This window comes from Callorhinus ursinus, unplaced genomic scaffold, assembly GCF_003265705.2.
Source record: "Callorhinus ursinus isolate GAN/ISIS: 27379988/994484 unplaced genomic scaffold, GSC_fseal_2.0 scaffold11, whole genome shotgun sequence".
NCBI classification, from domain to species: Eukaryota; Metazoa; Chordata; class Mammalia; order Carnivora; family Otariidae; genus Callorhinus; species Callorhinus ursinus.
The window spans coordinates 40,833,129-40,853,652 of NW_027397073.1; the positions used below are offsets into that span (position 1 = coordinate 40,833,129).

A 20,524-nucleotide genomic window follows, 5' to 3' on the forward strand; every position below is an offset into this window, starting at 1 on the left:
CTTAGAGGATGGCATATAGCAGAGACTTCTTACCACACTTCTCAGAATGCAGTAAGTCTTAGAGGTGTCCTGCAGACTGAAACCACTGACTACACTACTGCAACTATCATTATTAAATCCTCCACACTCCCTTGTTACCTCCGAAGCATGTTCCAAAATTTGTGTCATCACCATTGTTTACTTTTTCCACTCTTGCTTCTGCTCCCATTTATAGGAGACTCATCGTTGCTGAGAAAAAACAGAAAACCATGCTGACAGAGGCACCTATTTTCAGGCTCTGGGATCCCAGGTCTAAGAGCTTGCATTTACTAAGACCACCCATTTATCAGATGTAATTAGACATTTCACAAAATATCACAACCACTCTCCGTTAGGCATGGTTATCCCCGTTTTGCAGATAACAAAACTGCGATTTCAAGAGGTTATATAACTGACTGAGGATCAAAAAATTAATATGGGTAGAGCCAGCACTCACCATCCAACAGCAGCTAACAACAAAAGTGTGCTGTCTGAAGTCCAACACGTGGCCACTTGAAGTCAGCTTATTTTTTAATTTTAATTTTAATTTTATTTTATTAATTTAATTTAATTTTTTATTAACATAATATATTATTTGTTTCAGGGGTACAGATCTGTGATTCAACAGTCTTACACAATTCACAGCCCTCACCATAGCACACACCCTCCCCAGTGTCCATCACCCAGCCACCCCATCCCTCCCACCCCCTTCCACTCCAGCAACCCTCAGTTTGTTTCCTGAGATTGAGAGTCTCTTATGGTTTGTCTCCCTCTCTGGTTTCATCTTGTTTCATTTTTCCCTCCTTTCCCCTATGATCCTCTGTCTTGTTTCTCACATTTCTCATATCAGTGAGATCATATGATAATTGTCTTTTGCTTAGCATAAGACCCTCTAGTTCTATCCATGTCCTTGTAAATGACAAGATTTCATTTTTTGATGGCTGCATAATATTCCATTGTGTGTCTGTGTGTGTTTGTGTGTGTGTGTGTATACACATATACCACATCTTCTTTATCCATTCATCTGTTGACGGACATCTAGGCTCTTTCCATAGTTTGGCTATTGTGGACACTGCTGCTATACACACTGGGGTGCACGTGCCCCTTTGGATCACTATATTTGTATCTTTGGGGTAAATACCCAGTAGTGTAATTGCTGGTTCATCCGGTAGCTCTATTTTCAAAAGTTGGCTTATTAAGGCAAAATTGCTCTTTCACTTTCCCAAATCAGATCTATCATTTGACCATCTTGAATTCTTAGGGGTATCATTATTCTCTTAGTTGTCCAGACCTGGTATTTTAGAGCTCACTCTGAATCACCCAGCTTATCTAGCACATCCAATCCATCCCCAAGCCTTTAAAATTTTTCCTGGGACTATCCTTCACATCGGTTTTGTCTTTTCCATTTCTACTGCTGCATACATCCACCAGGCCCTTTTCCCATCTGGATTATATCACTTCCTTTGTTCCCTAATGGGTCTTCTTATTGCTAATATTTCTTCATTCTGACCTGTTCCATATATAGTCAAGATCAATCTTCTTTAAAGTAGCCTATAATTTTGGCTCTCCCACCTCAGCACTCTTCAATAATTCAACACTGCCTACTGAATAATGCCTCAAATTCTCCCTCTGGAATCTATGTACTATAAATGTGATTCCTCTCTACTTCTCTAACTTTATCTTTGCTCATTATCTTTATCCTATCTAAACCAGAGAGTAATTTTAATTCTTTAGTTTTCTTTTATTTGGCTAAATTATATAGACTAGATAAAAATGATTTTTTAATGGAACTAATAATACTATCCCTTTCCTCAAAATAATTTCCCTAAAACAATTTTGACTTTCTTCAAATTGACCTGTATCTTCAACATAGAGTTTTTAACTCTACAACCTTGGAAATGGATTTTGTGGATAATATTTTAAACGGAGACATTGTTTTTGTGTCTAACCAAGTATTGCTTCTATCTTCCACCTCTGACAACAAGGAAGATAATTTTTATCACTTAAATGTACATGGAAATTCACGCTATATTTTGGAAAGAGAGTGGAGGTGGGGAGGGACAGAGGGAGAAGAAGGGAGAAAATCTTAAGCAGACTCCACACCCAGTATAGAGCCTGATGTGGGGCTCGATCCCACGACCCTGAGATCATGACCCGAGCTAAAATCAAGAGTCGGTCGCTTAACCTCCTGAGCCACCCAGGTGCCCCAAGAAATTCACTATATTTTTAAAATAAAGTTTGGTACAAGAGTATAATTTCTGCTAGGATGATGGCACTGTTCTGTTTTTGGTGCTTATAGTGTTTAAGGACAATCTGTGGTGTGATTTCTACCTCAAAAATGAAAAAATACATTTTAAAAGCAACTTGTTTTGGGATTTGAGAAAGTGCTAACACCTGTTGATTAACTCTATAGTTCTATCGAAACAATGTAATATTATTGAATAGGTACTATTATTATATCTTATATTTTATGAAATAACTCAATAATAACTGTAAAATATAAATAATATTTCCTTTCCCTCTTTTCCTTTTCAAATTGCTCATTGATCTACATGTGACCCCACGACAGGTACAGATTATATGGGGATTTGGTGAAAAAGATAGAATTAGAAGCTATAATCATCAATTTCTAGTCCATCATTGTTTTAGCAGTTGGCATTTCCTTTTTTTTCTCAGTTCAAGTTTAGTAGAAACAACAAAAGACAAAAAGTGATGCCCTACTACTGTACATAAGAGTTGGCCTGCCCCATAACACCTGAGGCTGAGCTGTTATGGGGCAGGCCAGAGGAAGAAAGGCTGGTCTCCCCAACCCCTGCCCCCATACCACATCTGCACAGAGTCTAAAGTCTTATGTTCTAAGCATGACAATAGTACAAAAGAGATTTTGTTTTCATGGCCACCCACTGCAGCCCAGCCCTAAAATGACCCGGTGCTCACTTTTGCTTAGAGAAATATTCTTTGCTCTTCTGGACATCAGGTTTGATGGTATCACTGCCAAGCTTCCAGCCAGCTGGGCACACTTCCCCATGCTTGTTAGTAAACTGGAAGGCCTGAACCAGTTGCAGAGGCATCCACAGAGCGGCTGACAGGAAGGTCATTTACCGTGATCTGCCTAAGGATACCTTTATCATCAATGATAAAGAGGCCCCTGAAGGAGATGCCTTCATCAGCCTTTAAGACTGCATAGTCCTGAGCAATGGTACGCTTGGGGTCTGATACCAAGGGAATGTTCACGGGTCCCAATCCTCCTTGGTTCTTGGGTGTGTTGATCCATGCCAGGTGACAGAAATGAGAATCCACGGAAGCACCAATCACTTGACAGTTGAGTTTCTTAAATTCCTCTGCCCTGTCACTGAAAGCAATGATCTCCGTGGGGCACACAGAGGTGAAGTCAAGAGGGTAAAAGAAGAACACAATGTATTTTCCTTTGTAGTCAGATAGGCTGAGGTCTTTGAACTGGCCATGTGGCATAACAGCCGTGGCTTTGAAGTTGGGGGCAGGATGCCCAATACTGGCATTTCCTGAAGACATCTTGCTATCAGCAGGGTGTGGGAAACCTTCTCACCGACTCTGAGACCAAAAACGCCGAAGACAAGGCAGGAAGAAGACCCGTTGGCATTTCCATTTTTTATGCTTCATTAAGTTAAATTTTTGAGTTTTATGAGAAAAATTAAATTCTAATTCTCTATTTTATATCTCATTTTTTATTTCCAAGAAAATCATTAAAGTGATTTTATTTTATTTTTTTTAAAGATTTTATTTATTTATTCATGAGAGAAAGAGAGACAGAGAGAGAGGCAGAGGGAGAAGCAGGCTTCCCGCAGAGCAGGGAGCCGGACATTGGGCTCGATCCCAGAACCCTGGGATCATGACCTGAGCCGAAGGCAGACGCTTAACAATCTGAGCCACCCAGGTGCCCCTAAAGTGATTTTATGTCTCAATTTCAATAAATATGGAGATAGAAAAATTTGAGAAAAATCCAGAAAAACAAAAATTAAAATTCTGAGTATTTTCTCTCTGGGAGAAAATGAGGCCATTTGTCATATCTTTCCACCAGCACCGTTACTCAGTCTATGAATGTGTTCACTTCTTTAAGTACTATAGGAAAATAGTGACCAACTGTGTGATAAGTTTAAGGGGCTTAAAAGAGTTGCTACATGAAAACATGTCCTTCGTTAGCCCATCTAAAATTTTCACTACCAGAATTCTTTCTAGCATAAGGCACTATTTACATTAAGTAGCTATTAAAATATATATTATCTAGGAAAGATAATACATTACTAGTCCCCACTTTCATTTGTGCAAGGGAGGTTGTCAGATTTGCTTATTGGATACCTGGATAACAAAAAGGTTCCTGAACCAACGAAACTCAAACCAGATTCTTTTTTTTTTTTTAAATTTTTTATTGTTATGTTAATCACCATATATTACATCATTAGTTTTTGATGTAGTGTTCCATGATTCATTGTTTGTTCATAACACCCAGTGCTCCATGCAGAACGTGCCCTCCTTAATACCCATCACCAGGCTAACCCATCCCCCTCCCCCCTCCCCTCTAGAACCCTCAGTTTGTTTTTCAGAGTCCATCATCTCTTATGGTTCGTCTCCCCCTCTGACATACTCCCCTTTTCTAAACCAGATTCTTTTTGAAGGAGATAGAAGAAGGTCAGTAATGCTCTACACACACACACACACACACACACACACACACGCACGCACGCACATACATATATTTCCATTATGCTCCTGTAGTTCATGCTGGAAACAGTTGCTCCTCAACATTTTCCTTCTTCCACATTATCCAGCTGCTTGGAAAACTTGGAATTCCACTCTGGCATAAGAAAAGTAAATATAATCTTATTGACATGCTGCTTTTTAAGCATTAAGGTTGTAGCTTTGACATAATGAATTAACTTTCCAACAAAATAGACTTGCATAATTTGGAAACCTGAGCAGCAGCTTTATGTTAAACTATCCAATAATCATTCAAAATTTCACCTTGAATCTGCTCTGTGACATCTATGCAACAGGGATTTGCGGATGGGTTGTAATCTGTCTTTGCCCTCCTGTAGGATGTTACTTGACTAATGAGTAGTTTACTAATGAATTTTAATTTCATTCTGACTTCCTCAGTTAGGATATCCATTCAATGCACACAGTGCTATATCACTAAGCTAGCACATTCCACGTGATTTCCTTATCATCACTCTAAGAAACAGTGAACCAACAAATAGCAAAATAGTGGCAAAGGCTGAAATTGGTCACAAGTGTTTTTCCCATACTATCTGATACCATTCTCATACAATCTGACTCCAAAAAATAGTATTTTAAAGTGTAGAGATGTGGGTGCCTGGGTGGCAGTTGGTTAAGCATCTGCCTTCAGCTCGGGTCATGATCCCAGGGTCCTACGATGGAGTCCCACATTGGGCTTCCTGCTCAGTGGGGAGCCTGCTTCTCCCTACCCCCTGCTCATGCGCTCTTTCTCTCTCTCTGTCAAATAAATATATAAAATCTTTTAAAAAATAAACAGGTTTAAAAAAATAGACTGTAGAGATGTGCCTATCATTTTAGTTCAGATCCTTATTTTTCTCCTTCATAATCTTTGAAGGGATATCCTTTTAGCATTTAAATGTTTTAAATTATTCTCATACATGTGTACAAAAAATTAAATATTCCAGAATAATTTAGTACCACTCCTCCCCACTTTTTCCACTCTACTGAGACAACTACTTTTAACTCTGTATATATATTTTTCTTTATTTTTAATATTTAAAAAATGATTATGCTACTATTTCTTTCTTTTTTTACAAGATTATTTATTTACTTATTTGACAGAGAGCCAGAGAGAGAGCACAAGAAGGCAGAGTAGCAGGCAGAGGGAGAGGGAGAGGGAGAAGCAGGCTCCCCGCTGAGCAGGGAGCCCGAAGCGGGACTCGATCCCAGGACCCTGGGATCATGACCTGAGCCGAAGGCAGACGCTTAACCAACTGAGCCACCCAGGTGCCCCTATTTCTTTTCTTAATACATCTATTTCTTGATTTTTGACTTTAGTTTTGTGTTTTAACGTGGTGCTGTGCTAGGATTTAGTTCTCACTTTTTGATTGCTACTGTTTAATAGGATCTGATTCTTGTTTTGTGAATATAATAATGAATATCCATGAAGACGCTCTTTAGGCTCTCTCCCTCCCTCTCTCTTTTCCTTCCTTCCTTCTCTCTTTTGTTTCCTTCATTGAGTTTTTCTGGTTCTGCGAATTATCTTGGTATCCTCTAGGGTGCATTTCCTTTTTATCTCTGTTTCCTCGCCTGGGTTGTAAGAATTCCTCAAATGTCCAATAGTTCTCATTTGGTCATTCATAATAAGAGAAAATGAATGGGCACCCTTCAATAGTTTAGCTGGTAGAGCTGAGGACCATAGATGGAATGTATAAATCATGGGGATGAAAGGTGCAGCAGAGGGAATATAATCCATGGTATTTTAACCGGGTTGTATGGTGACAGATGGTGACTAGGTTTGTGGTGAGCATAGCCTATAACATACACAGTTGTCAAATCCCTATGTTATATACCTGAAACAAATGTAACATTGTATGTCAACTATATTTCAACTGAAAAAAAAATAAAGTGAAGGAATGGGAAACTGGCTTGAGTTTCTGTTTACATGGATAGAACTTTTGGGTGGTAAGTAGTTCTTAGCCCATGGGGAATTGGCTATTTCACTGAAGGCTCCTCAAAAACCTGAATCTAAAAAGTGTTTTTCCACTATACCAAACAAAAATTGCACAGAATTTCTGCAAATTTTTCTGTGTTTCAAAGCCCAACTATTGCCCTTTTCACGTGTCAGAGTTTTCAATTAGTATCTGATTTTTAAAATTCCACTTTTTTACTTTCTTCCTGGATTAAATTTGACATAAGTGAGTTTGGGAGTCATTCTGGAAATTTTTTAAAGCATATTCCTTTTTTTTCACTGTTGTTAGTCTCACTGCACAGTCACCAAATATTCTCCATGTTTACTGAGTGGGGATCATGTGCCAGGTGTTGTTCTGGGCGTCTGGGATGCACCATGCACATCAAGTAAGCTCTTCATGGAGCTTGTATCCTAATAGGGGAGACATTTCTCCTACTTCTCATGAGGCTGAACATTTTTAAATCTGATTATTGGTCCCTTGGATTTCCTTTTTGGAATTACCTATTCATAATCCTTGTGCAATTTCCTATTGGGATATTTTCTTCTGTTATTACTTTATAGGAGATTTTATATTTTGGAGATAGTAACCATTTGTGTCATATACTTTGTAAATTAAATCAACAATGAGGTATCATAATTTTCTCATCAGATTTAGAAAAATTACGAAGAGTAATAATATCTAGTGCTAGTAATGATGCAAGGAAATGGGCACCACCTTACATTGCTTACGAAATGTGAATTAATACATTTAAAAAAGTCATGTGGAGATTTCTATTCAAATTTAAAAGTCAAATAGCATTGATTGGCAATCATATTTTCAAACACCAGCAGATAAAGATATTGCATACTGAATACATTATTTTCCTTAGTAGGAATATGAGACAATATAAAATGATGATGACTAATGTTCCTGCTAAAGTTATTTGTGTTGCTGTTATATAACCTCAATTCTTTATCTATTTCTATAATTATCAATAAAGCACATCGTGTCCAAGGATATATTAGATTTGGAAGCCACCTAAAAAATTCCTTTAGGTTTCACCTCTGGGAGCATTCAAAGCAGGACAGAGAACATGTGCAGAAGCAATACTTAAATAGACCTCAACGTGGAAAGGATTTTAAATATTATAGTATATCATGGTATGAAATATTGTACAATTTAAATAATGAATTTGGTCTAAATATATTGACTTGATTTTTTAATGCATTATTAAATGAAAAATAAGTTGCAGAAGAATGTGTACTCTACAACCTCATTTTAAAACAAATAAAATAAAACATATAAATGTTTATTTGAGCATAAAAAAATCATAGAGAGATTCACAGCAGATTGTTACCTAACAGGTATGGAAAAGGAAGAACACAGGGGCATGTTTAGCTTATTATTTATGAATATTTAGATTTTTAAATTTTTCTTTAAACAAGTATGTGCTATTTTACAAATAACTAAAGGAAGTTTTTATAAAAGAAACCCCAAACAACCAAATATACTATGATCCCTTCCTAAGAATTTTCAGATCAGAATCTTTGGGATGAAAATCTTAGGATTTGAACTTTTAAAGTGATCCCTGTACGGTTCTAATGCACACTTTAATGTTAGATTCAGTCACTTAGAGAAAATCAATAATCAGGAAAATAATAAAAATTAATTAATAATATATCCAGGTTAAGATTTATCCACATATATACAAATAACATGAATTAAGTTTAATGACTAGATTAAAGAACTCACCATAGTATAATGTAGTCCTGCAGGACAAAGTTTATTGGACATTGATCACAAGGCAGGTTTGCAATATGGTTATCAGTGAATTTTGTTATTTCAAAATAGTCAACAATTCCCTTTACTGAAGATGTTCAGAAGAATGTGTGCAGCATGCTATGAGAACCATTTCAAATGATGACTTATAAAAAGTCTTTATCAATGGAACATTGGAATGGGTGCATAGTCACCCAGAGCAATTCATTAGATGGTGAAGACTGGTTTTTATGGAAAAGTTCTGATATGAATACAATCCAGCTGGGTTCCAACATAAGCAAGGCTACCACCTGCAGGACAAAGCATGGTAATAAAAAAGAGGAATCCTGGATGTGGCTCATGGGGGAGGCAGAATCTTGGTGTAGAACTAACTGCCAGGAAGAGTGGGCAGCAAATAGAAACAGGTAGAGCACGCCCAAAGAGCATTAGGCACTCTAATATTTTCCTGCCAGGTTTGGAGATCCAAGACAATCCAATCTCATGGTAGAGGTAATTTCCAGAAAGTGGCAATAGCCAGACTCTGGGAGGTGGCATAACTGGCATCATGGATCTCCGAGGTTTGAATTGGGTAACAGCTAGGCTTTCTTATTCCAAGTCTGTTCTGCATGGTCTTGTGTCTGGCTGTTTTTTTTTTTTTTATGCTTTAAAAACTTATGAATGCACACACATATTTGCTTATCATGTATGAAGATGTAATTGTGTGATGAACAATTGCTGTTTCTTCAGCTCTGCACATAATAAACTGATTTGGTTCTAGGGATCTGTTCTTTTCTCCATCCCCCCACTGATGTTCCTCAGGGGAGCTGACTTAACTCCTGGCTTGAGGAGTGGTCATGGGGACTGAGATCAAGCAAATTAGAGTTTATCGGTCCCCTAATCACAGTGATTGGGTTTAGGAATGCACACCTGTCCCAAACAATTCAACTGGGCATGCCAAGAGATATTCCAGTATTTTGTTTGTGAGTTTGAGAGACTGGAAAAAACAAACAAACAAACAAACAACCCATGAAACCAAATTTCTTTTTCACAGGATTTGAACCTGAAAATATGGTCTAAAGGTTGGTGTTACCAAATATTGCATAGACTGTTGCTAACACAGAGCCAGCAGTTGGGAAAGAGCAGGTCCTAGATCCAGAGATCAAGCCCTTACTTAGATCAAGCTGCATCCAAAGCCCATGAATTTTTCAATTAAATAACCAATAATTTCTCCTTATTGTTTAATTCAGTTTAAACTTTGTTTTCTGTCATTTGCAACCAAAAAAGCCCTGGGTAATTACGGCAGATGAAAGATGGCTGCAAAGTCTTTGATACTGTCTTTATTTAGAGATTGAGTCTGTGATCCTTCCCTCCCTCTTGAATCATGGTGGGCCCCTTGCCCATTATGCCTCATAGAAAATGGCAGAGACACCCTGTGCCAGCTTCTAGTTCCAGGCCTTAAGAAACTGGCAGGAATAGAATCTCTGGGAGCTCTAAGACACAGTGGAAAAAGTCCAGCAGCCTGGAGTGAGTGCTTTGGGGAAGAGTCCCAGCTGAGAATGGCTGTCCAGCCATGGCATGGCACATGGGACAAAAGCTGTCTTGGATTCTCCAGACTAGTTTATCCATTTGAGACCCATTCAATTAGAGAAAATAAGTAGCGAAATCCCAGAGTGACCCCTGTAATGATCCTACATGGAGCCAAGACAATCACCTAGCTGAGCCCTGACTAAAATACTTGACTCACAAACTTGTGAGATATACTAAAATGGCTAGGTTTGGGGGTCTTTATGCAGCAATGTATAACCTGAAAATAATTTTTTTACTTATTAAAATTTAAACAGTTAATTATTCACCTATTGCTAATTAGTTTCTTTTTCTTCTTTCTTTTTACTATATAATCAGTAGGTGTTGAAGAGTAAGAAAAAATTTTCTTTTTCAGGATGACAGTGATAAACAAGATGAGGTCCTTCTCATGTGGAAGGTGAAAATAAGACTTCTGATTTCTTGCGTGTGAGCTGCCTCAGGTAGAGTGTTTTGTCAATATTGCAATTTTAATCAAATTACCTAACTTATTTGGTTCTGGTTCTTTAGTTAATAAGGTATACCCTATTATATAGCTAAATATAAGTTTTTATTTTATTTTATTTTATTATGTTATGTTGATCACCATACATCATTAGTTTTTTTAAAATTTTTTTATTGTTATGTTAATCACCATACATTACATCATTAGTTTTTGATGTAGTGTTCTGTGAGTCATTGTTTGCTAAATATAAGTTTTAATGAATCTACACACATATATACATATATATATCTTAGGTAATATACATGTAAAAGTGTGTCATAAATTATAATTATCTGTACACAGTTTAAGTTACCATTACACTTCCACTTCTAAATTCATATATAGAACATGTCCTTTAAGACCTCATTTGTGATTAAAAATAGATTCCTATTATGACCACCACCACCTATATTTTCTTCTGTGGAACTGTATACGTATCCCGGTGTAAAAAGTTATTTACATTGGAAGGAAGATTTAGAATTATAGCTAAGAAAAGACTAATTACAAGGGAAAAATAAAACCTTCACATAAGGTTTGGTGAAAATGTGGGAATTCAAATGAATAAGACTTTTGTGGTCAAAAGTAACATGTAAGTATCACATTGAGGAGGAAGGGTGCTATGACGGATTTTGGCTCAGAATATATGATTCAAACTGTAGCCCTGACACTCACTAGCCTTTGTATTTGGAACTCATATTTGTACCCTTTATAGGTCATATAGATAATATTGTTTTCTTTTTTTTTTTGAAGATTTATTTATTTGGGAGAGAGAGAGAGAGAATCTGAAGCAGACTCCCTGCTGAGAGCAGAGCCCAACTCAAGGCTTGATCTCACGACCTTGAGATCACGACCTGAGCCAAAACCAAGAGTTAGATGCTTACCTGACTGTGCCACCCAGGCACCCCAAAATTGTTTTCTTCTGTGCATAATTTATTAACTGATTTTGAAAGTAACCCTTAAGTGTACAAGTGGTATCTGAAGAAAGTCTATGATCTGAAAAAAAGGAGTATCTGCAATTATCCTTTTGTCTATATGTGTTCAGAAGGTATTAAAAAATGTGCCATTTCTTTACATCTTGTCATCTGTTGTTCCTTGTTCCTCCAGTATTGTGAGTGAATGGAGAAAGATACAGCTGTAGGCCATTGTTCACAAAGCTCCAAATTTACTTAAAAATAATGTGAAATTACGTGCATTGAAAATTGCTTTGATGCAATTAAAATTTAATAAAGTTAGAGCTGCTCATTTAATTATTTTCTGACATTCTATAAATATTAAACAATGGTTTATTTCTTTATTTTCAGAAGAAGATAATTGCAAACATTACTGTTGTCAGGGCTCCTCATTCCTTTTGTTGTTATGAAGCAACATTTTCATAATATCCTTTTTAACTGGTGATGAGTGATACTTGATTTCTTTGTCTTTCCTGATTTGTAACTCAGAAGCCTAATTTTAAATGATGTAATTTTTCATTTTAAAACTTTCTCAGGTTTCTGTAATGATTTAAGCCTATCAATATTTCCTGCTTAGTTTCTAGCCTACAGCTGAGTTGTGAAAAACATTATGATTTTTCCTCCAGAAGTTCTATTTGATCCTTTAGTTCATATAATTGAAAAAACCAAAAAACAATTTGCAATCCTATTTCCATTAACCAGCCCCTGACATGAGGCTTTATATCCGGACATCTTTCTCAGCATACTTACACTACAAGTGATGCCCTGTTTTACCAGTTCTTACACCTGAGTTTACTAGATTAGAGTTCGTAGACCACCTCAATCAAAATCGCCCTTAGGAGCTTGTTAAAAATGAAGGTTCCAACATCTCATACACAAGATTCTAATTTAGTCAAGCTGGAATGGAACCCAAGGATCTACATTTTTAATAAGTGTCCCCAGGAGGTTCTTATGGATACTTACAATAATTGACACAATAAATATTAGACCAACTGGTAATCAAGTTTCCTTATACATATAATATATACTCATAGACAAAATGAAATGGAAAATAGAGATAATAGTTTGACTGTTTTTTAGGGAAAGAGCCTTAGTGTGCGGGAATATCTACTTGGAGGATTATATGACTCATTTAATTATAAAATTGAAAATCTTACAACCTCATTTTATTTCTCTATATGGCTATAGCAATGGATAAGAGCTTGCATAAAAATCAACCAAACAGTTGTACACATTTTTGTGGTTTTAAAGTATGTTCACAAATTCTTTGATACCCTTCCCTTCAAAAAAGGCAGCCTAATTCCTCCCTTTTCTGAATGTGGGCTGTATTTAGTGACTCTCTTCAAAGGAATAGAATGTCATGAAACTGGCAGTGTTATTTCTGAGACTAAGTCACAAAAGACACTGTGACTTCTATGTTCAGCTTTCTTTATCACTTATTCTGGGAGAAGCAGGCTGCCATGTTGCAAGCCTGCTCCAGAAGCCCTGGTAAAACCCAGGTATGGAGACTCAGTTCTCTTGCTGGTCAGTCATGAGAGTAAGCCACCTTTAAAGTAGATCTTCAAACCCTAAACAAGCTTTTGGATGACAGTCGCCCTTGTTGACATCTGGGTGGACACTGGGTCAGCACTGCCCAGCCAAGCTATCCCCAAATACATGACTCACAGAAACCATAAGAGCTATTAAAGTTCATTGTTGTTTAAGACACTAAATTTTGGATATGCACCAATAAATAACCAGTAAACACAATTAGATAGCTATATTACTTGCTAATATACTTATTGTTTTATAAAAAATTATTGAAAACATTTACATATCCAGTAATCTAATAACTCATGCTGAAGATTGAAGGTAGTTCATAGGTAGTTCATAGTTCACCATAACTTTTTGTCATCCCCCCAGCTAAATTGCTAAGCTACTTTCTAAACACTACATATTTATTTATTTATTTATTTATATTTTTAATTTTTTTAGAGAGGGAGGGGGAAGTTAGAGAATCCTGAGCAGGCTCCATGCCCAGTGCAGAGCCCGATATGGAGCGTCATCTCACAACTCTGAGATTCTGACTTGAGCCAAAATTAAGAGTTGGATGCTTAACTGATTTACCCACCCAGGTGCTCTTAATCACTACATTTTTTGAAAAAGGACATTTTAGCAATAATATTACTCAATAAGTAAGTGAGAAAATGGATATTTTTTCCCTTTGTGTCATCTATTGTTTCAACAATATTTATTGACACCTACTATGTGCCGATCACTCTTCTAGAAGCTTGGTATATATCAGTCAGCAGAAGAGACAAAAATCCCTACTCCCGTGGACCTTACATTTCAGTATTAGTAGTAGTTCATTAAATAAAGGTGCATTGAGGACATGCTATGTACACATAGAAAATATGTATATGGCCTAGGCCCTGCCTTCACTTAAGCTATCATGTAGTTTCCACGTGAATGCATTCCTGTGAACTCAACAGTTTTCAAAAGTGAACTTTTAAACAACTTTTGTGTCAATTAAAATGTATATTATAGTGACAAAATAAATTAAGATGGTAATTTTGTCTGTCTCCCATCTTTTGATTATTCATACACATGCAATAAGAATGTTTGAGTTCTTCAGATCATTCTCTCTGTCAGCCTGTCACATTTTAATGTCAACTCTGTTCATTAGGGACATTCTACCCAGGGGGCTTTTTATCTTTTGTTTCATTTAGTAAAGAGTGAGAATGTCCCAAGACATGTGAGACATGTTTTTGCATAACAGCTTCTTGATATCCCAGCACTCATACGATAAGAAGGGAAACAAGATAGCTATTTTTTTTCTAAGCAGAGGATGATACTGTCTACCATTTTTATAGCATTTATATTATATTAAAACTGTATATTCTTGGATTTATCAGTGATCTGTAAAAGTATACTGTAAACATAAAATGATAAATGCAGGTTTACAAATGTACAATGGCAGTGTAATTAGTAACAATTGTTAGTGATAACAGATGTTCATAGACTTAAAATTTTTATTCTTTTTAAAAAAGTTTATAGACCAGTGGTTACCTGAGTTCAGATTCATCAGTTTACAGATGAGAAACTACTCAAGAAATTTTAGTCAAAATTAGCTATTGGCAGAAAAGTGACAAAATCCCTAGCCTGTGACTCAGCCTATAGTCCTTGTCAACACAGTGAGGTTTTATCTCATTATTATGTATAGAAAGAAGCAGAGAAATATTCATTTCACAAGTGCTTAATTTTTCATCTTACAGAAAGTAACTTCAAACTTCAATGTCTTACATTCTTAATTATTTGTTAAACCAATGTGAATTCTTTATTTTATTTTTATTTTAAAATGGACTTAACTGGAGAAAATGGCATTACAGGAAGTTTTTAAAATAGAGAAAAATCTAAAATCACTGACCCCCCAAAATTGCATTTACTTTTGCATTCTTACATTCTAGTTTTTAAGGTAATTGTACTAATAGCAAACATGCAATTCTCTGTGTGTGTGTGTGTGTTTACTCAAAAGTCCTTTAGGTTGCTTAATTTTTGGTATTATAAACACCATTGCAAGTAATATCTTGTGTATTGGGCTTTGTCTATTTATAATTGTCTTTATTTCATTAAAATTAATTTTTGAGGTAAAATAATAAGCTAAAAAATATGCACATATTTGCTCTTGATACATATTTCTATGCCATTTGCCTAAAAGGCATGGTACTAATTCTCCATGCTATTAGCAATGGAACGTCATGGAAGGTAAATAAATCTTTTTCTGTTTTTTCCTCCATCACGTAGTCCATAGACTGGTGCAAAGTAAACACCTAAAAGTTATTGCTAAATGGATAATAAATATAAAGGTACCAGCTTCTATTCCACCCAAATGTCTATGCTACTGCCTTGGACATTACTATTTTAAAATATTTGGGTTTAATTAGCCATTTATATAAATTTTAGTGTTTTTATTTATAATCAGTATGGATCCTAACTCTCCAGTCACTAAGTGAGTATCTGCTTGTGTATATTGCCAGAGCTTATTAACTATTTGCACACTGTGAAAACATAAGCCAGTCATACTCTAGAATCTCTGGGGTAAGACAAACGCTCAATACCCATAAGTTGGGAAAGAATTGGGGCTTGTCAAGTAATAGAAAGGGTAGTGAATTCCATATTTTATGTTGTCATCTTCAAGGTTTTGCAAATTGTAATAAATTTAGGGTGCCAATTGGTAGAATGGCCATATAATTTGTGAGCTGAAACACTTTTGAGTAAAAGGGACTGTTTTTCATAAATATGCCTGGGACAACAGGCATACACTGGGAATCTTCTGTGAAAGTCAGAATGCAGTCACTCTGATCATGGACATAATACAAACTTTATTCTCTAAAGTTTCTGTCTCTAAACCTCCATCTGCATCATTAGGGAAGGGCACTCTGTTAAAAGAAAGGTCCTGTGGAAGGGCAGTCCATTCAAGCTGTGTTGTTGGAAAGAATACATGTAAATGGGTAGAGATCAATGTCACAAGGGCATTAGAGGAAAGTAAATTCAAAACAAGAACAACAAGGCAACCTAGAAATCGCCTTGAGATTTCCCTAGCCTGTAACCAAGTATGGGAGTTGTTAGCAAAAGTGGGGAATTGGAACTGCCCAGTATTAGAACTACTACGGAATTGTCCAGGCAAGAGTCGGGAGGGAGATAAAATGAGCCTCCTGTGGAGGGTGGAACCATATGGAGACAGAGCCACTGCCATTGGCACATCTCAGAGGTAGAGGTGGGAGTGGGACTTACCCCGGCTTCTCCCTTCCCCGTGCTCTCTGGTCTGTCTTTGGTTGAACCAGAGATTAGCTCCCAAAGGAACCTGGTGATTATACTTTGCAGAGTCAGCCCGCAGTGAAATCAGACAGAAAAGTGCAAGGGAGGAGGAAGAATCTGAAAGCAACTAGGAAAATGGTCACCACACCCAATATAATCAGCATAGAAAGAGAATGAAAAGCAACATACAAGTCAAACTGGCTCATTAGTGGGCTGCACTATTCAGGTCTGATGTACAGCAGGACACAGTGTGATTTTTCATGTGAGCTACAGTCATCTATTAGTCATTACAGAATCCCCTGGGAACTCAGAACCAGGCAATAGGCCCTGATCTGAAGGGCTCTGGAAGATACAATGTCTTTACTCAAAGGCACAGGACAGGGCAACTCTGACTTTTTGTTGCTTGTTAAAACATGTAAGATTTTTGGGTATAATAAATGCATAAACAACCTAAGATGTGTTTTATTCTCGGTTTAAAATTTAGCTTTTATTTCTTTTACTGAGAGACAAGGAAGAGAAAAGTCAATAATGAAATAGAGTTCACTAGAATTAAAAATCTTGATGCATATTACTAATTAGTAATTAAAGTGCTTTTCTCTTCCCTTACACTTTAGAAGCACATACAGTGTGTATGGATCATTTGAGAGGAGATGCCACTCTTGTCATACTCTCATGCTGTCTCTTAAGATTTTGATTTCTCTGCTGAGAAAAAATGCCCCTGTTTTCTCTGGTACTGCCAGTTTGGGGCGGCTGGGGAGGATGAGGCACACCTATGGACGTTAACTATTTTGCTATGTCAAAAAACAAAAAAAATTTTGATTTCTTACTTTTTGACTCCTCTTAATTTGCAGGGGCACCAACATGGTCCATATATCATCCACACTATGAGACTTTCTGAAGCAACAGGAATCAAGAATTCTTCCACATAAATTGGAGGAAAGCTCCTCTTCTGAGAAGGAAAATAACTACTGGCTAAAGTCTAATTAGAATTCTAAATTACGGGCTTCAAAATTCTTAATCACTAGGATTCTCTCTGCTTAGTTGATCTCATTTTCTGTAACATTTAAAGTCAAACACTGTGCTCCACAAAAGCAAATATATTCATTTTAACCCACGCAAAGCTCTGCAGACTCAACCTCAAATCCTGGTCTCCTAATTTCACAGCCTAATGCTGACTCATTGCTTTCCACAAGTTGACTTTTTTTTTTTTTAATTCATTCTCACCATGATGACTTCTCCAACTATAGATAGAATAATCATAAGATTTTCTTAGCCAAACTGATGCACTTTTAAGAGTAGGAAAGATGCTATTTGTAATTACACCAGGAATAGGCAACATTCACAACCATCCCTGGCAAACCAAGATATATGGTCCACCCTAACTATAGCCCTAATCATTCTGTAAACCTCTGAGCATCATAAACACATTTAAATAAATACAGATTTGTACAGATATCCTCTCTCTCTTTCTCTTTTCCTCCGTCATATTTTTCCACCTATTATTTACTATGACCTCGATTTGCTCAAGATCCAAGGAAAGTATTATTTCCATATTTAAATGTATGAATTTTCCTAAACTTTTATCTGGGAACTACCTGTTAGTTTGTTCTTTGGTTGGTCATTGAATCCTACTGTGTATATTAGCCTTCACTTATGATTCTCTTTGCATTGTCTATTCATAACTGATAGGTTTGGAGAAATGGAAGACTTGGTAACTTCTGGGTAAAGGTGGGACACCTTTTTGTCATTCTAGGGACTTGGAGACCCTAGGCTAGGACTGACCAAAAAAAGTAAGATCAACATGATTGGCCAGAAAAGCCCATCAGATGCTGTGGATCTAGGTAAGCAAGTTGTTAAGACCAGAAAATTCAGCCCAGGGGAAGGAGAAGAAGCAGTAGGCTGTTCTATGTGGCTGTGCAGCAGGATCCAGATTCCAGGAGACCTGGTGTGAACACCAGCATTGCTAGCTGGTGTGAGGCTGTTGTGCACCTCTCTATTTTTACTACAGGATGTGTGCAAGAAACTTTTAAAACCACAACTCTTGATTCTAAGAGTTACCCTGTGGCTTGCTGGTGCATCCACCCTCCTAACTTAGTCTAGCAATGATTATTCTGGTTAGCATGGAAGGTCCCTAAATTTGTAACCAGCAAATTTGCCTGAGATTTTCTGAATTTAGAATTGATTTGGTAATATTTGCCTATGTGTTATTGAAATGTCTCATAAGCATTCCGCTAATATTTGGGGCTTTCACTTGGATAAATAAATTGCTTCTATTACAACTAGGAAAACCTTTTGCCATTGTGTAATGGATTGATATATTGATCATTCAATAAAAATGGACATGAATTTTTTTGTTGTTTTCAAAATTGTTTAAAAAGTTTTTACTTTGGAGCTGCCATCTTGCGTCCCTGTGTGTGTGCACCTGATCTCTCTCAGCTGGTCCCTCTGAGACCCACTTAGCTCCAACCCTACTTGCCCTCGTCCCATTTCCACTCCAACAAGTTGAGAGAAACTATCATGAACGAGGAGAAACTTGCCAAACTGCAAGCACACATGAGCATTGGTGGGAAAGGAACCGGTTGCCAAAAGAAGGTGGTTCCTAGAATGGCTACAGCAGATGATAAAAAATTTCAGTTCTTTTTTTTAAATTTTATTTATTTATTTGAGAGAGAGAAGAGAGAGCACAAGTGGGTGTGGGGGGTTAGAGGGAAAGGGAGAAGCAGACTCCCAAGTGACCAGGAAGCCCCACATGGGACTCCATCCCAGGACCCTGAGATCATGATCTGAGCTGAAGGCAGAGGCTTAACCGACTGAGCCACCCAGGCGCCCCAAAACATCAGTTCCTCTTAAAGAAGTTAGGGGTAAACAATATCTCTAGGATTGAAGAAGTGAAAACATTCACAAACCAAGGAATCGTGATCGATTTTTACAACCCTATAGTTCAGGCATCCCTGGCAGTGTTCAGGCATCCCTGACAGCGAACACCTTCCTCATTCCAGGCCATGCTGACACAGAGCAGCTGACAGAAATGCTGCCCAGTATCTTAAACCAACTTGGTGCAGACAGTTTGACTAGCTTAAGAAGACTGGCTAAAGCTCAGTCCACACAGTCTGTGGATGGAAAAGCAGCACTTGCTACCGGAGGGGATGATGATGATGATGAAGTTTCAGATTTTGTGGAGAATTTTGATGAAACTTCCAAGAATGAAGCAAACTGAATTGGGTCAGCCTCTGAAGAAAACAATACTTGAAGAAGTTACTGGGAGCTGCTATTTCATATTATGTCTGCTTTTAAAAATTTTGTTCGTGGATCTGATAAAATCTAGATCTCTAATGTTTTTAAGTCCAAGTCCCTTGGACACTGCAGCTCTTTCCAGTTTTTGCTTATACACAATTCATTCTTTGCTGTAATCAAGCTGAAGAAGCCTGGGAATAAAGTTTGAAGCAAGGTTAATAAAGTTCTTTGCCTAGTAAAAAAAGAAAGTTTTTACTTTGTCTTATAATGGATATAAAACGGAGAAAGAAAAAGGTTGGATTTGTTGCTTTTGTTGTTAATGTGTCAATAAAGCAGTGAGTTCCTTTTAACTCTCTTGCCCTCTCCTTTTATCACACATCCTATTTATGTCTGGTAGAAGAGATGACCTAAAACCTGAAAACCACTCACAACCAGCAAAATGGTCTAGGAATTGGGAGTAACAGGAGAGTCTGGAGAGGTAATTTAGATGTCTCAATTCATTTTATACATTTTGTGTTTAAATTAATTTTAAATTTAATTTAAAACTGAAGCTTTTAATGTAATTGGTTAAAAATACTTAACTTTAAAATTTAAATTTCTATCAATGGCTCTTATCAAACTAGAAATTTCTAGTCCAATATTAGATCATTTACGAATGTCACATTCCTCAATATATGCATGCATATGTATGCACATACACACATACATATATAATATACATATATAGATAATTATGGTGGCTTCTTGTACTGACCACATAAACCGTATATTCCTAAAGGCCGGCAACTGCATTGTATTTTCATCTTTTCTTACTGTCCCCAAAATGTCGTCAACAATCATGGTCATATGACAGGTGTTCAAAATAGTTGCTTAGTAAAGAAATAGCTTACTTGTAAAAAATGCATTCAAACAGACTTTGACTACCATGAGAAAGTAAATGTGGTACACAGTTGTTTTCTTCTTTTTTTTAATCAACTTGAATAATACCAAATAAGAAGGATATCAGAATCATCTCCTTATATCAGGACTGGTGCTAT

The 20,524-nt window shown here is 36.8% G+C and overlaps 1 long non-coding RNA gene and 2 pseudogenes across 1 annotated transcript in view; 2 read left to right on the plus strand and 1 right to left on the minus strand.

The window, feature by feature from the left end:
* The window catches only part of LOC141373679 (uncharacterized), a 29,368-nt gene extending 11,614 nt beyond the window's left edge, over positions 1-17,754 (plus strand). Inside the window, exons 2-3 of the long non-coding RNA XR_012379922.1 lie at positions 10,381-10,465; positions 17,105-17,754. This is a non-coding gene — a long non-coding RNA (uncharacterized lncRNA). The remainder of the gene's footprint in view (positions 1-10,380; positions 10,466-17,104) is intronic.
* Positions 2,952-3,549, minus strand: LOC112835165 (peroxiredoxin-1 pseudogene; annotated as a pseudogene).
* Positions 17,755-18,054: 300 nt separating the features above from the next.
* Positions 18,055-19,470, plus strand: LOC112835010 (transcription factor BTF3 homolog 4 pseudogene; annotated as a pseudogene).
* The last annotated feature ends 1,054 nt before the right edge of the window (positions 19,471-20,524 follow it).